Here is a 13073-nt window from a genome sequence, read left to right on the forward strand (position 1 = left end):
GTACTAATTTTTAGAAATGATTTTGTGCTAATTAGACTTGTTTCCATGGGAATGGAAAGGATAAAATGATCGGTAGTAGCCAGCAGCTGATTGTGAAGACTGTCACTATGTGATGTACACCAAAAATTCAAAAACTGACAGTTTAAAAACCCCAACATAAAACCCAACATCTCAAACTCCCCTTAACCCTTAATCTCAAACTCCTCCCTGGAGCAAAGGGCCACTTTTGAAAACTATTACAGGATTTACCTGCACTATACAACTAACACAATGCAATATACACATGCACGTGCAAGCATGCATGTAGCTGTCAACTGCATATTCTCTGTTGTTAGTGAGCATATAAATGTATTTTTAAGAAGGATGGTGGGACATGCAAAGCTTTGAAAAATTTTCACAAACAACAGTAGAAGCCACATTCCTGACTGCAAAGCAGCCACTTTGCTAAAGGTCAAGTCTCACTTCAAAAGGAATAGCTTAAAAACAAAGTATTTCATAAATTGTTAAACAATTTAACATGAGCAAAACACATTTTGCTATAAATTCATTCCCCCAAAGAGCCAAGAAACTAAAAAACTCTTCAACCTGAGGCAGATATCCACTAGGCAAAATATTTGCTTGCCTGGTTTAGGGGAAGGGTATGAGCTGTAGAAAAGCACAATCTGCTTAACTATAAGCAACCTGTACATATATAAAATCAAAAATATAAACCTAGGGTATATTAAAATAAGATGTGTAATTCACATAACTGAATACATGTAGTCAGCAAGCCCACAAGGCACAGAAGACTAATCTATTTTCTCTACTTACTTGGCTGCTTCTTCATTAAGGATCTTTAAATAATGTTTTACTGGGGAGAGAAGTTCTGGGATTTCCAAAAGCACATTTTGTAATAGTGGAGTTTTCACTTGAGAATGTATGACTGGAACAAGAGCTTGAATTTCCAAATCCAGACGGGACAGGGTGCTGAGTATCAAGAAAAACTCTTGGGTTGAGCACTGAGAAAGAAGGCAATATGTAAACCATTACAGTGTATTTTCATTTAATCCTACATAGTTGGGGTTTTTTTGCTTTCAGAAAATGACATAAAATACAGTTTAAATGAATTAACTGTAACACAGTTGCATAATCATCACATTCAAAAGGTTAATAAAGCATACTAATTGTTTTAACCATTGTTGTCAACAAACAGTTGAGAGCTGATGTACATTACACTTTTTGCTGGATGGTGGTCTGTAGCACATATGCAGTACACAAATAGCTGAAAAATGGACTAATTATGTGCAAGAATCAAAAACGCAGGCTGAGAAACTTTATGAGTACCACAACTTCTCCATATGGATTTCTGCATCTATGTGCTGTTATCTGAATCCCCAGGCTGCTGTTTTGGCAAGAGGGGGTTTGGAAAGACAAGGTCAGGCACTAAGAGGCAGAGTCTTGGAATAAGAACACAGAAAATAAAAGAAAAAAAAACCCACAGAAAGAGAAAACCAGCAGTCATTGCTTAAAGTGCTTGTAGCTATTGCCAGTTTCAGCCTCTGTCAGGTCACTCCTAGGTCTATGTAATAAGAACACACTAACCTGGACTTTGCCTTTCATCCTCTCCTCAATAGGTAGAAAGAGATTGTTCTACCTATGTCAGACAGTTAGCCAGGTACCACAGAAGAGGAATCTTCCAGATTTCAGCCAATACCACACAGCACTTTCAGAGCTTGCTTCATGATATCCACAGAGCAGGAGCATATTGGTTCCCATGAAGCAGCTTCTCACCATAAACAGTGAAACTCCTTTTTTAAACATTAACATGACTTCTGATGTGGCTCAAATATTTTGCTGTTAGATTCCAGACACTCTTCAAACTCATCAGTTTGCTACCTTCAGTTCATTTCCAAGCATTAGGCAGGACTTTGCAAGCAGTTAACAACTTTAACAGAACGTTGCACTTCCTGGAATCCCCTCCATGCAGATGTCCTATTCAACTCTTAGTTACCTGTGGAAGTCATGCTCCACCTGATAGCACGTTTGGTTTTGTGCTACACAACATTTGCATACTAAACGGAACTCAGAGACACTTAATGCCTTCAAACCCTGCTAAATTCAGTGTCACTCCAAGACAATTCCATTTGAGGTTTGAAAAAAGTTGTCCATAAATAGTTATGCCAGCATTTTTTCACATTTTACTGATCCATAGGAACATTCCTTCTTCAGTTTTCTGAACTTCTCCCATCAATCAACTGACACTACTGAAAAGCCATGTTTACATTCCTCATCAGAGGAAGTAAAGTGTTTTGGTTTTGCGTGGCTGGGTTCTGGTGGAGAAGGGGAGCTGCAGGGGTGGCTTCTGCAAGAAGCAGCCAGAAGCTCTCTGCAGGCCCCACAGAGCAAACAGCAGCCAGCTGATGGTCAGAGTCATTGCTGACCAAGGCTGAGGCCATCAGCGATGGTCACAGTGCCTCTGGGAACCACATTGGGAGAAAAAACCCACAAGCAGCTGCTTTTTGCCCCCAGAGAAGGGGGTGAGAAGGTGTAAGAAACTGTGCAGACACCAAGGCTGGTGAGAAGTGAAGAGGAGGTGCACCAGGTGCCAGAGAGAAGATGCCCCTGCAGCCCCTGGAGAAACCCATGGTGGAGCTGGTGTCCCCCCACAGCCCATGGAAAAGGCTGAGACCCCCCCTGCAGCCCGCGGAGAGGCCCCTTATATTCCAGGTCCTTATATTCCAACGAATTACATGATTACCATTTCCTTTCAGAAACTAATCCATAAAGCAGTAAGTATTGCCATGTAAAAGTTTTATCCAATAGCCTCAACTTCCCATCCATTAAATTAATACTCTCCTGTATTACACTAACTCAACTCCCTCTTTGCTCTTAATACTCTTCAGATATCTCTAAACCTTCTGACATCTTTTAATCATCAATTTAACCACACAATAATCTTCTGATCTATCCTCATGAACAGTCCATTATTCAGCCACATGAAAACTTTGGCAGTCCCCTGCACTTGCTGCAATTTATCAACATCTTTCTGATAATCTGGAATTTACTTATTCTATCTTGTAAAAGCTCTAACAAAATAAAATAAAATAATAAAACAGTAAATCTGTCAATGGCATCTGAAGTCAAAGCACAAAGGAAAGGTCTGAAAGACTAAACAGGTGATAAATCCAGTCTTGGACTCAACGTCAAAATAAAGTGCAGTATGACTGACTGCATCATCATCATCAACCTTGATGCACATAAAGGACAAAATTCTGGAAGACTTCCTTTGACTACAAAATTACTCAAAGAAGTAAAGGCTGAAGCCTTGCTACACAAAACTGTGAAGTAGGTCCCTGGAGCATCAAGTGATTCACAGGAGAACAATGTCCAGAAAAGAAGAACAAGCAAATACAGACTTTAAGAAACATATCAGTTTAACAGGTGGCATTTTTTGGGCTTTTCTTTACATTATTCTTTTTAAAAAAGAATTCCAATACTTATTTAATTACTACACTACCTATAGGAGGGTGGGTTACAAATATGCAAGAACACCTGTCTGAGGAGTTCTTCCACCAGGGTGGTGAGGCTGGTAAAGGTGAGGCTTCAATAACAGGAGGAAGCCAGGTTTTTATAGTGTCACCTATAAAAGAATCTGTGGAGGGAAAAAACACACACACACAAACTTGGTTGTGTATAAAAGATACTGTAAACAACCCTGAAAGTAATCATGAGATGTCTTGAAGGATGCTTAATGAATATGCTGAAGCTTCTCACAGCAACTCTGATAGTCTACACACCACAACAGTCACCTAATGAGTTAAAAAAATCGATGCTACTGTGGGATACAATCTACAGGTGGGAAATTCAACATGCTTTACTGGAAACAACTTTGTTAAACACAACACTCCCAAGAAAGAGAGTAAACATCCCTATTTTGTGCTTATTCAGAGTATTACTGTTTCCCCTGGCTTCATTTTGGTAGCACTGCAGGACTTCGCATCTAAAATTTAATGGCTCCACTGAAGAAATGATTTACTAAGCAAACCGATAACTTGGAACAGACACATAAAAATAACTCCAAAAAGCTGGGCGCCATTAAGTGGGAGTTTTAGTCAAAAAAAGAATGTTTACTGAGCAGAGGGTACAAATAAAACAAACATTTATGGATCAAGCCTGTATAAATATTTATCTTCTGAAACACACTGCATGAAACCAGGCATGAAAACAGCAAATAACATCCGAATGGCCCTGCAGGAAACATTTTTACAATTACCCATGGCACGTGTTCTCTGTGTTGGTTTTTAGACCTACTCAAGCACAGGTCTCTGACAGCTCTGTGCACTCCAAGGCAAGACTATGCAGTCATCACTTTGAGACAAAAAAAGTAGTGTCCTGCCATTTGTATTTCCTACAGTCCTGAGGTGTAGATCACAAAAGGAAATGTATGTGGCCTAAAGTTTTTTCCTTTACTCCGTGGCTCTCTCCAAGGGCTACAGGACATGGCTAAAATAGTTACAGAAGGCATTGAGACAGTGTCTTCCAGCAAGATCTAAATCTGCACCAACTCCAGGCACTGCTGCCTCTCAGTTTACTGCTGAAGTCAACTTCTGAATGCTACCAAGAAGTCTTCAAACAATTAATCTCCAGCCATACTTCTCTTGCCATAGAGAAGGGTGAGGCCATTCTGCTGTTGACAGTGTTTCTGCCTTGAAAGATGTCAGGTACTGGAGCTGCAGGAACTGAGAACAACCAGTCCTCATATATTAATTCCACTCTCCATAGCAACAGCAACATTGCTTGTCTCCTTAACCATTCCCTAGTTCTCTTCCAGGCTGGAGCAAACCCACCACTAGCAATACAACCTCCAAGGTTAATATCTAATTCCCACTACAAAGAATGCTGTTCTAATACCAGGTTGCTCATACCTGGAGGCAGATCAGCAATATTTCTTGGTGGTTTGGGGTAACGGGAAGTTATGGAGGGTCAAATTAACAACTGCCAATTTGAATGATACTACCAGATGAGAATCATTAGCAGACTTTAAAAAAGGAAAATATACAATGATGCTATTTACTCAAAGACCTCCAATAAAAATGCTTTGCCTTGCAAAGTCAGTTCCAAACCAAAGCAATTTTTGGCCTTCTGTTTTTTCCTGTCTCCTCTAGAGGTTACTAGTGCAACGTGCAGTCCATGACAAAATACCTGCAGTGGCTGACCTGAATAAAAGATGTTTGGAACATCTGAGATAATCCAGCCACCTCTGTACAGTGCTGAGGTCTCCTTTCATGAAACATTCCTCCTCAAATTCTAATGTCATTGAAATCTAAATCACAGAATCACAAGGTTGAAAAAACCTTTAAGATCATCAAAAGGACCTGAAGGATTAAATATTTGTCACATTCACCTATTTTTCCTGCAGTTGACATTGAATTAACAAGCCTGTATTACAGCATATTTCCTTGGTTAAGCCATCAACACATTTCACTGGGAGTTTTGGAATCCTTAGTGGGAATAAATTGCAGGGAACCTTATTTTGAGCATGTGAGAGATGGACATCTGGAATTAACAGAACTGGAAAGGCTCCTAGTGGGAGATTAAATGGCAGAGTTTAATGGATACTCCAAAAAAAAATCATGAAAACCAGTAACTCTGTGTTCTTGAATATGTATCTGTTTTGCAGGGACCTTTCTTCAGGCTCCCTATTCACTGTCTGTCTAGACTATGGAATCTGTTTCCCCAAGTTTGCTTTTGATTCTTTATTCAAAACAGACACAGTTTTTCAGGGACACTGTCATCTCCTCAAACTCCTAAAGATCTTCAGTCCTCTGGGCACTCTCCACAGTGTTCTGCAATGAATGACAAACTAGACTTTTACCAAGTGAAGCAAACTCATCAAAGGAAGAGTGTGCTTGGAGCTCCCCCCACCCCATTTACCCTTCTTCATAGTCTTGCTGGTGCACTTCTCACCCACAACGTCTTTCCACCATCTGAATCACTAAACATGTAACTTCTTGCTACAGTGGCTGTTGTTAAAATAAACTACAGTCACCTCATTCCAAAAATCCTATGAAAATACAGGGGCTCTGAATGGTTCCACCTAAATAGTGGCTTTAAAGCAGAGAAGAGCAATCAGGCTTTGAAATAGAAGGGGACACAGGTACAAAATAATACTGAAAAAAAAGGGGCCAGAAAAAAAGGGAAGCACAGAATAGCAGTAGAGATTTGCCAGGATGTTGTGAGACACAGATGTATCCCTACAAACCTTCTTAGGTATCACTCAACCTGAAATTAGTTAAACCATTAAAAAGTAAATTTTCCAATTCCTGGACAGTTGTTTTGAACGAACAATTATATCATGTGGATACAGCACACTTTAGAGGCTGAGGAAGTTGGTGGACTCAGCCCTTTCAAATACCATTACAGCTGGATCTCTGTATCCATTCATTGAAATACACAAGTCTTTCTGCTGCAACACATTAGGGCTTTAAAAATTATTCCAGAACAGAATTTCAGATTTTCAAAGAGGAAACCTTTGTGCTGAACCATTCAAAGAAATTACAACTCTGTTCTCTTTCTACCCACCTATTCCTTCATCTAAAACAAACTGTAAAAACCCTTCTATACAGCAGTGAAATGAAAGAACATGAAGTACTGCACAGGTGCTATTAGCACATTAATCTGCTTCAACTAAGAATTGTCAGTGTCTCATTACAAGTAATTCTTATTAAAATGTGCAACTGAGATGCGAATTACAGAATTCATAAACAAATTAACATTCATTTGAAAATAGCTAGCTACAGCCAAGTGGTTTCACTTGCAAGTGTGATTTTAGATAAGTATAAAACAATGTGTTGCGTTCTGTAAAGGGAAGTAATTTATGGCACAAAGACCTATTACACCATCCCATCTCATTGAATCCAGCCACTAAATCATAAGTATCATAGATGTTTTTCCTGTTAGCATTAGCAATACAGTATATGTATTCTAGATTTCTACTCAAGACATTTCTTCTACCAGCGTATCACTGATACAAAATAAGGTTCTACCATAAGACAAAAATAATTTTTATAACTTGCATCCCTTTAGGATGTCAGCCTCAGTCTTACTAAGAATATTGTTAAACAAACAGGAAAACCTATGGAAGTATATTAAGACAGAATAATGCTATTTAGAAAACAATAAATTAGGATAATTACGGGTATACCTTTTTATGAAAAACACTGCAGAGGCCTCTCTCTATATCTGGCAGCTTACAAAGAAGATTTCGAATCTGACCAAATACAGTGGATTCTGACTGTAGAATTTCAGACACAGCATCAAGCCAGGCGTTTATTTCACTGTAAAAGAATAATCATAAGATCAATAAAGCAAAACTCTGTTCCTCTGACAGGCAGCCACAGAACTAGTGAACTTTCTCCTCTAGTTTGTTTAGGTTTTGCTGCATTGTGTTTTTTTAAAAACTTTGACTAAGGGCACATAGTAGGCAAGAATTAATAAATGCTGAGAAATTCAGACTTTCATTTCAGATGCAAGAAAAACCTTACATAGAAGCTTATTAAGCCTTCCTTTGGCTCAAACAACAAAACATAAATTTCATGTTCTTCTAGTGGTACACAGTATGAGCAGCACTGAATCTTGAATACTTAACCTTAAATTTGCAAGTAAGTTCCAGGGGGGAGAGGGAGGCTGGGGGGCGGGACAGACAGGGGGAGATTAGGCTTGAACTCTATAAAGTATACTTTATTCCAAAAGGGTATAAATATTAGTTATCATTTTGCCTGGTTTTTTATCCTGACCAGCAACTGGCAATAACATGAATCAGAACCATGTTGGGGTTTTGGCTGCCTTTTTTTTTTTAACTTCCAAAATCTGTAACATCAAATCTCCACATTTCAGGACTTACGTGAAACAGTGAGGAAATACTTCTTATGCACAGAAACAATTCTGTAGTTCTTTGCACCTCCCTTACAATCATATTCTTGCAGCCATTATTGGAAAAGAGCTTTTAAAATGGACAACTTACTGCCAAGATTCACCTGTATCCACACTGATGCTAATGGCACAGCTAAAATTTCTACCAGGTCCATGAACTGGCTGTAGTTTGCAGACCTAAGCTTAACTCCCATTTCTGCTTTTTTGTGCAACCAAATTGCCTCCTTGCTACCTTCTAGGCAAAGACTGAGATTAGGATTACAGGGGTGCTTCCAAAACATACAGGTTAAGAGTTTATCTTTGGGAGCTGGTGAGCCAAAGCACTGTCAGTTCATGCAGCCCAAAGGAAACAGAGCGAAAGGTAGCTAGCTGGCTGAGGGACAGAACTGAAACAGACATGTCAAAGCTGAATAGCACCATCCCTCTGAATGCAGCTTTTCCACCTTCAGGCCTTATCTCTAAGGTGCAGAGTTTGTGTGCACTACAAAACTGAGTCGACTAGGTGAAAGTTGTGCTCAGACTGCTGAGGTTTCACCACAAAAACATCTGCTCTGTGGGTACAAGCGCGCTGGAAGGCTTTAGCTGGCGTTGGGAAAGTTTCCGGCAAGTAAGGCTAAATCTGAAACATCATGTTCCAAGACACTCTAAAAATCCTCAAGACGTCCCAGTGCTTATTTTAAAACCCTTGCAGTCTCTTCCAGAATGACAACTAAGCCTTATCACAACATTCTCCTCCTGAGACAAGAAAGTTCAGAAATTCCCCAGGCTGTTCTGTGTGTGCCTGTCCACCCTTGCAGGTTAAGAACAAAGCTGTCTTCTGATACAGACACTTCATACAGCAGCCAAGTGTGTGCAAGGCAAATACAGCCCAGCCCACGTCGGTTCTCATGGACCAGCGAGATGCTTAGAGCTCAGGAAGCACAGAAGGATAAAAAGAAAGGATGCAATCAAAATGTAAGGTTTTGGGGGAGGCTGCTGCTCTTGTCCCTGACTTTTACTGCAGAACTGACTCGCCACTTTTCATTGTACCTGCTAACAAATACTATCCATGAGAAAAACAATAAAATTAGGCAGCTCCACAGGTTGCAGGCATTACAACAGACCAGCAGTCAGAGGCCTCTGGCCCTGAAGACAGTTAAATCTGAGTCCTGGAAATTTTATTACATGCCATCATGACTGGATGTGCCCTGGGATACAAATAAATCTTACAGCATTTAAGTGCCAGGATTTTTTCAGTGACCTGCTGCTTTACACTAAAACAATAAAACCAGTGAAACTACAAATGGTGTGCTTTAATCCCAGAGCAGCCTTGCTGTACATCACCAGGGTTTGCAGTGCCCCACCTGCCATCATCTACCTGGAGCACAGGTGGATGCACTCCTTCATAGCCACTATGTGAACTGGGGACAGACTTTATGCTCACTTGACCCTGGGCACTGACTACAGAACTCCATCAGTTATCTCTGAGCTGGACCACAGCCTCTCCAATCATATCATAACCACCAAAATATTCCAGTATTTTGAAGGACTGAAATGTCAGGCTTTGTAGGCTCTGCTTAGCAGCCCTGTTGCAGGTCACAGAAATACCTTCCTCCCCATCACCATTCCACCCTTCCAGCAAAATACACAAAACTAAAAACTCTTCCCACTCCTCTGGGCAGGCAGGCAACTTGGAAGCAGCAGCAGCAGACGGCGGCTACTGTCAGTGCAACTGCTCTCAGAGGGGCTGTTTACAGCACAGAACACATTTGAGCTTTAAATCCCATCCTTAAGAGCCACAATCACGTATCTGGTGTAGAGTGGCAGGGTTACTAAGTTATGCAACCAAATAACCAAAGAGCAGACTGTTGGCATCCATACAGAGTATCCAAGACAGCAGAGATTTAAGCTTTGCGCATCAATTAGTGAGGTGCTTTACAACTGGGTAATGGAAAGGAAATTGAGAAGTGTTAATATCAGTGAGGAAGTAATAAAATACCCGAGTAGGCAGCTTTGAAGCTAGCAAATGTTTACACTGAAATTCTGAAAGGTCACTATCATCAGCCACAACTACATTTTCATGGAGAAATATTAAAATTCACTGTACTGAAGACCCTGGAATGCTCCTCTGTGTGAAGGAGTAGTGAACTGTTAAATTATACACATGTGTACCTTAAAAAAGAAAATAATCTGTGCTTTTGTTATAAAAAGCACGTGTAAACAAAATAATTCTGTTCTAGAACATTGTCACTTAATTTGAACAGCATGATTTTATCTGTGACCAACAGTAATATGTAAAATAGCTGCAGATATTAAAAAAACCCTCCTCCCTTCAAAGCTTAATCTCCACTTTAATCATCCTCACATATGGCCATGTTACTGCAGCCCCAGCAATCTAAAACTAAGCATCCATACAGTTTTTCTGCTTTAATCCTACAAATAAGAAAGGGTCAGGAAAACGGTATCCAGTATCAAATGACCCATTTTTTCCACCTGTAAACAAAACATACCAGGTTTTCTATTTCAAAAGCCAGAAAGTATAGTGAAGAGTTATGTAAAGCTACACGTGTAACAGGAAGGAAAGACAGAGAAAAGAAATTATAAAAACAGCCAGATGACTAATTCCAAAGTATGCTTTTAAACGTTAACTATTTATACTTAAGCTAATAAACATTTTGTTGAACACCACTATATTTTACTGATCTTTGTTAAACCACCTCAGAAGACGTTTGTTCTATGCTGCACAGTTATTCAACACATCTGATGTATGGTTCGGGGTTTCTAATCTCTCATGGTCTGGAAAAATGTTCCATCAGTAGAAAATCTGAATCTAGGATTCTACAACAAAACTCAGCAGCTTATGCTAAGAACCCTTCTCACATTTTATAAACTGGCTATTACTTCATTCTCTATTTAGGTGTAATATTGGACTATTCTTTCCCATCTGTATAAACCATGTCAGCAACCTGAGCTCTATCCAATTTTCCAAACAATCTTCTGTGAAATAATGTAACATAAGTCAGTTGACTAAAAGCAATACACTTACTTCTGCTGCACCCTCCACCTCAGAATAGCATCATTAATACAATACTAAAAATCACTCTGTAATGTATTTAAACATAACACAATCTAAATGCAGAATTTTTTTATTCTAGTCACTTAAAAGAACTACTTGAAATTGAGATACCCCTTTGTATTGTTCTACTGCCAGAGGTGAACAATACAGAATACTAGCAAACACAAAAACATTTGAATCCTGAACTGAAAGTTATTTTAACAAAGCTGAAGGCTGCAGATACGAATGCACTGTACTGAATTATCATCTGAACATCTTAACAATATAAACAGGACAGCTGTTTGCTGGCATGCTAAAAGATAGGTTCGCCTCTCACACAGTGAAGCAAAACATTTTTAGATGTGATATCATTTTAATTAAAGCAGGGGGAAACTCATAACATTACTGTATAGGAACTGCAGAAAATTGTCAGTCATATAAAGTCTTTTATACAAGGTAAATAAATACAAATTGATCAGAAATCTCTTAGCTTAAGATAAATGTGTGAAGCACAAGTTCACTGATTATGGTAGTACATAGGTTCAAGTATACAGTGAATGTATAAAATGTACTAAATGTGTTTAGAAACCACAGCAATAAGCAAAACTACCAGTCACCAGAATTCAACAGCTGAAAAAATATAATGGAAGGTATGAAACAACAAACATTGCTTTCCCTCAGATACATTATCTAAATCAAAGCCTAGCAGCCCCCTGTCTAACTGCAGAATTTCAAAGGAAGAAAATGTATTACTTAACCATCGAGCAAATGCAAGATTCACAGGGGTATCAACTGTGCCTGAGGAAGTCTCTGAACTGCAAATTGCTGGAAACTGGGAGAGTGCTTGCTCTGCTCCCACTCTGCTCTGATAGTGGCTGCTTACCTAAGAGAAATGCATGAAGCATTTACCTAAGCACAGTACAAGGTGAATGCTATCACAATTTCTGCTGCTTTATATTTTGTCTCACTTACACTTTTTTCATCTTCCTTCTGAACACAGTTTACAAAGACTTCATGAGCCGATCAAGTTAAAGACCATGTAAAAGAGTACAGAGTGTTTTCTGCTTCAGATCACTGTTTTACATAACAAGCAATTACTTAACCCAAAGCCATGGCAGAATTACCACTCTACAATCCATAAAAAAGTACGTATGTCTTTCTAAACAACAATCACACAAAAATACACTCGATCTCTGGCTTTTTTACCTAAGTGGCAACGTTAGAATCTGGGCAACTTTATGGGATAAATCCAGAATTGTTAATTTCTGTGGTGGCCACTGTAATTTTATGTATTAACAACAAAGAAAGAGTACAAATGGGTAATTATATCATAATTACGGCAGTGACATTTAAGTGAAACCTAAAAAAACCTTAGCAACCTTCTGGACTTGTTCACTTTTTTTTTCTATACACAGGAGAAAGAGTAATTTAGTCTCAAACCTCCTATTGTCTTACACTCCTCCAGGGAGGCTAAGCATTTCCCTAAATAAACACGCAGCCAGGAGAAGACAATATTCCTGATGGATCTCAAATACTTAACAGCAATATACAAGTAATATAAACTTTGTCTTCACATCTGTTTAAGAGATTGTGTAAAATATGCAAATGGTAATCAAACACTTTTGTTTATGCTCACACACAATGTATTTCAGCTACTGGTGACAAAAAAGGGAACTGTTAGATACTTTAGCCAACATGAATGAATTCCTGATTACTACATTTATAAGGAGTTAGACAGAGCATTCAATGGTGCCACAACAGAGCTAGCAGAAATGAATGAGTACATGTGATGATGCTGCAGTCTTTTTCTTTACTACAACAATTTTGAGATCTCAGGCATATGCTGTAACCTGCATTTGTGCATTTTGTATTGGCAGTGATGCTATAAAATCTTTATTGTTAGGAGGAAAATTTAGCCTGTGAAATTCTGATGTGGGATGGTTGGAATTTATCCCTAAATCACTGCTGCAAAGAAAGATTCTAATCCAACTCTGGGTGATGATGATGGCTAAAGGAAACCAGTTTAACTCTGAATTAAGATGGGTTTCTTTAAAGACCTTTAGGTAGTTTGTTTTACTGCCTAGGTCTCTTAATTATGGGACAAGGTCAAACTTCAAAGCCTTTCCTT

General features: G+C 39.0%; 1 protein-coding gene and 1 pseudogene across 2 annotated transcripts in view; both read right to left on the reverse strand.

Moving 5' to 3' along the window:
* The window catches only part of LOC311199750 (tubulin polyglutamylase TTLL13-like), a gene marked incomplete at both ends in the record, with an annotated part of 446429 nt that overhangs the window by 62842 nt on the left and 370514 nt on the right, over positions 1 to 13073 (reverse strand). The window lies entirely within an intron of this gene.
* Positions 1 to 13073, reverse strand: part of LOC311199714 (DNA mismatch repair protein Msh3-like) — an 81514-nt pseudogene that overhangs the window by 40448 nt on the left and 27993 nt on the right. Inside the window, exons 9-10 of the transcript in view lie at positions 7184 to 7316; positions 811 to 998 (exon numbers count right to left, since the gene is read on the reverse strand). The product of the transcript in view is annotated as a DNA mismatch repair protein Msh3-like (transcript). The remainder of the gene's footprint in view (positions 1 to 810; positions 999 to 7183; positions 7317 to 13073) is intronic.

The sequence above is a fragment of the Gallinula chloropus genome, assembly GCF_964237585.1.
Source record: "Gallinula chloropus genome assembly, chromosome: 21".
Lineage (NCBI taxonomy): Eukaryota > Metazoa > Chordata > Aves > Gruiformes > Rallidae > Gallinula > Gallinula chloropus.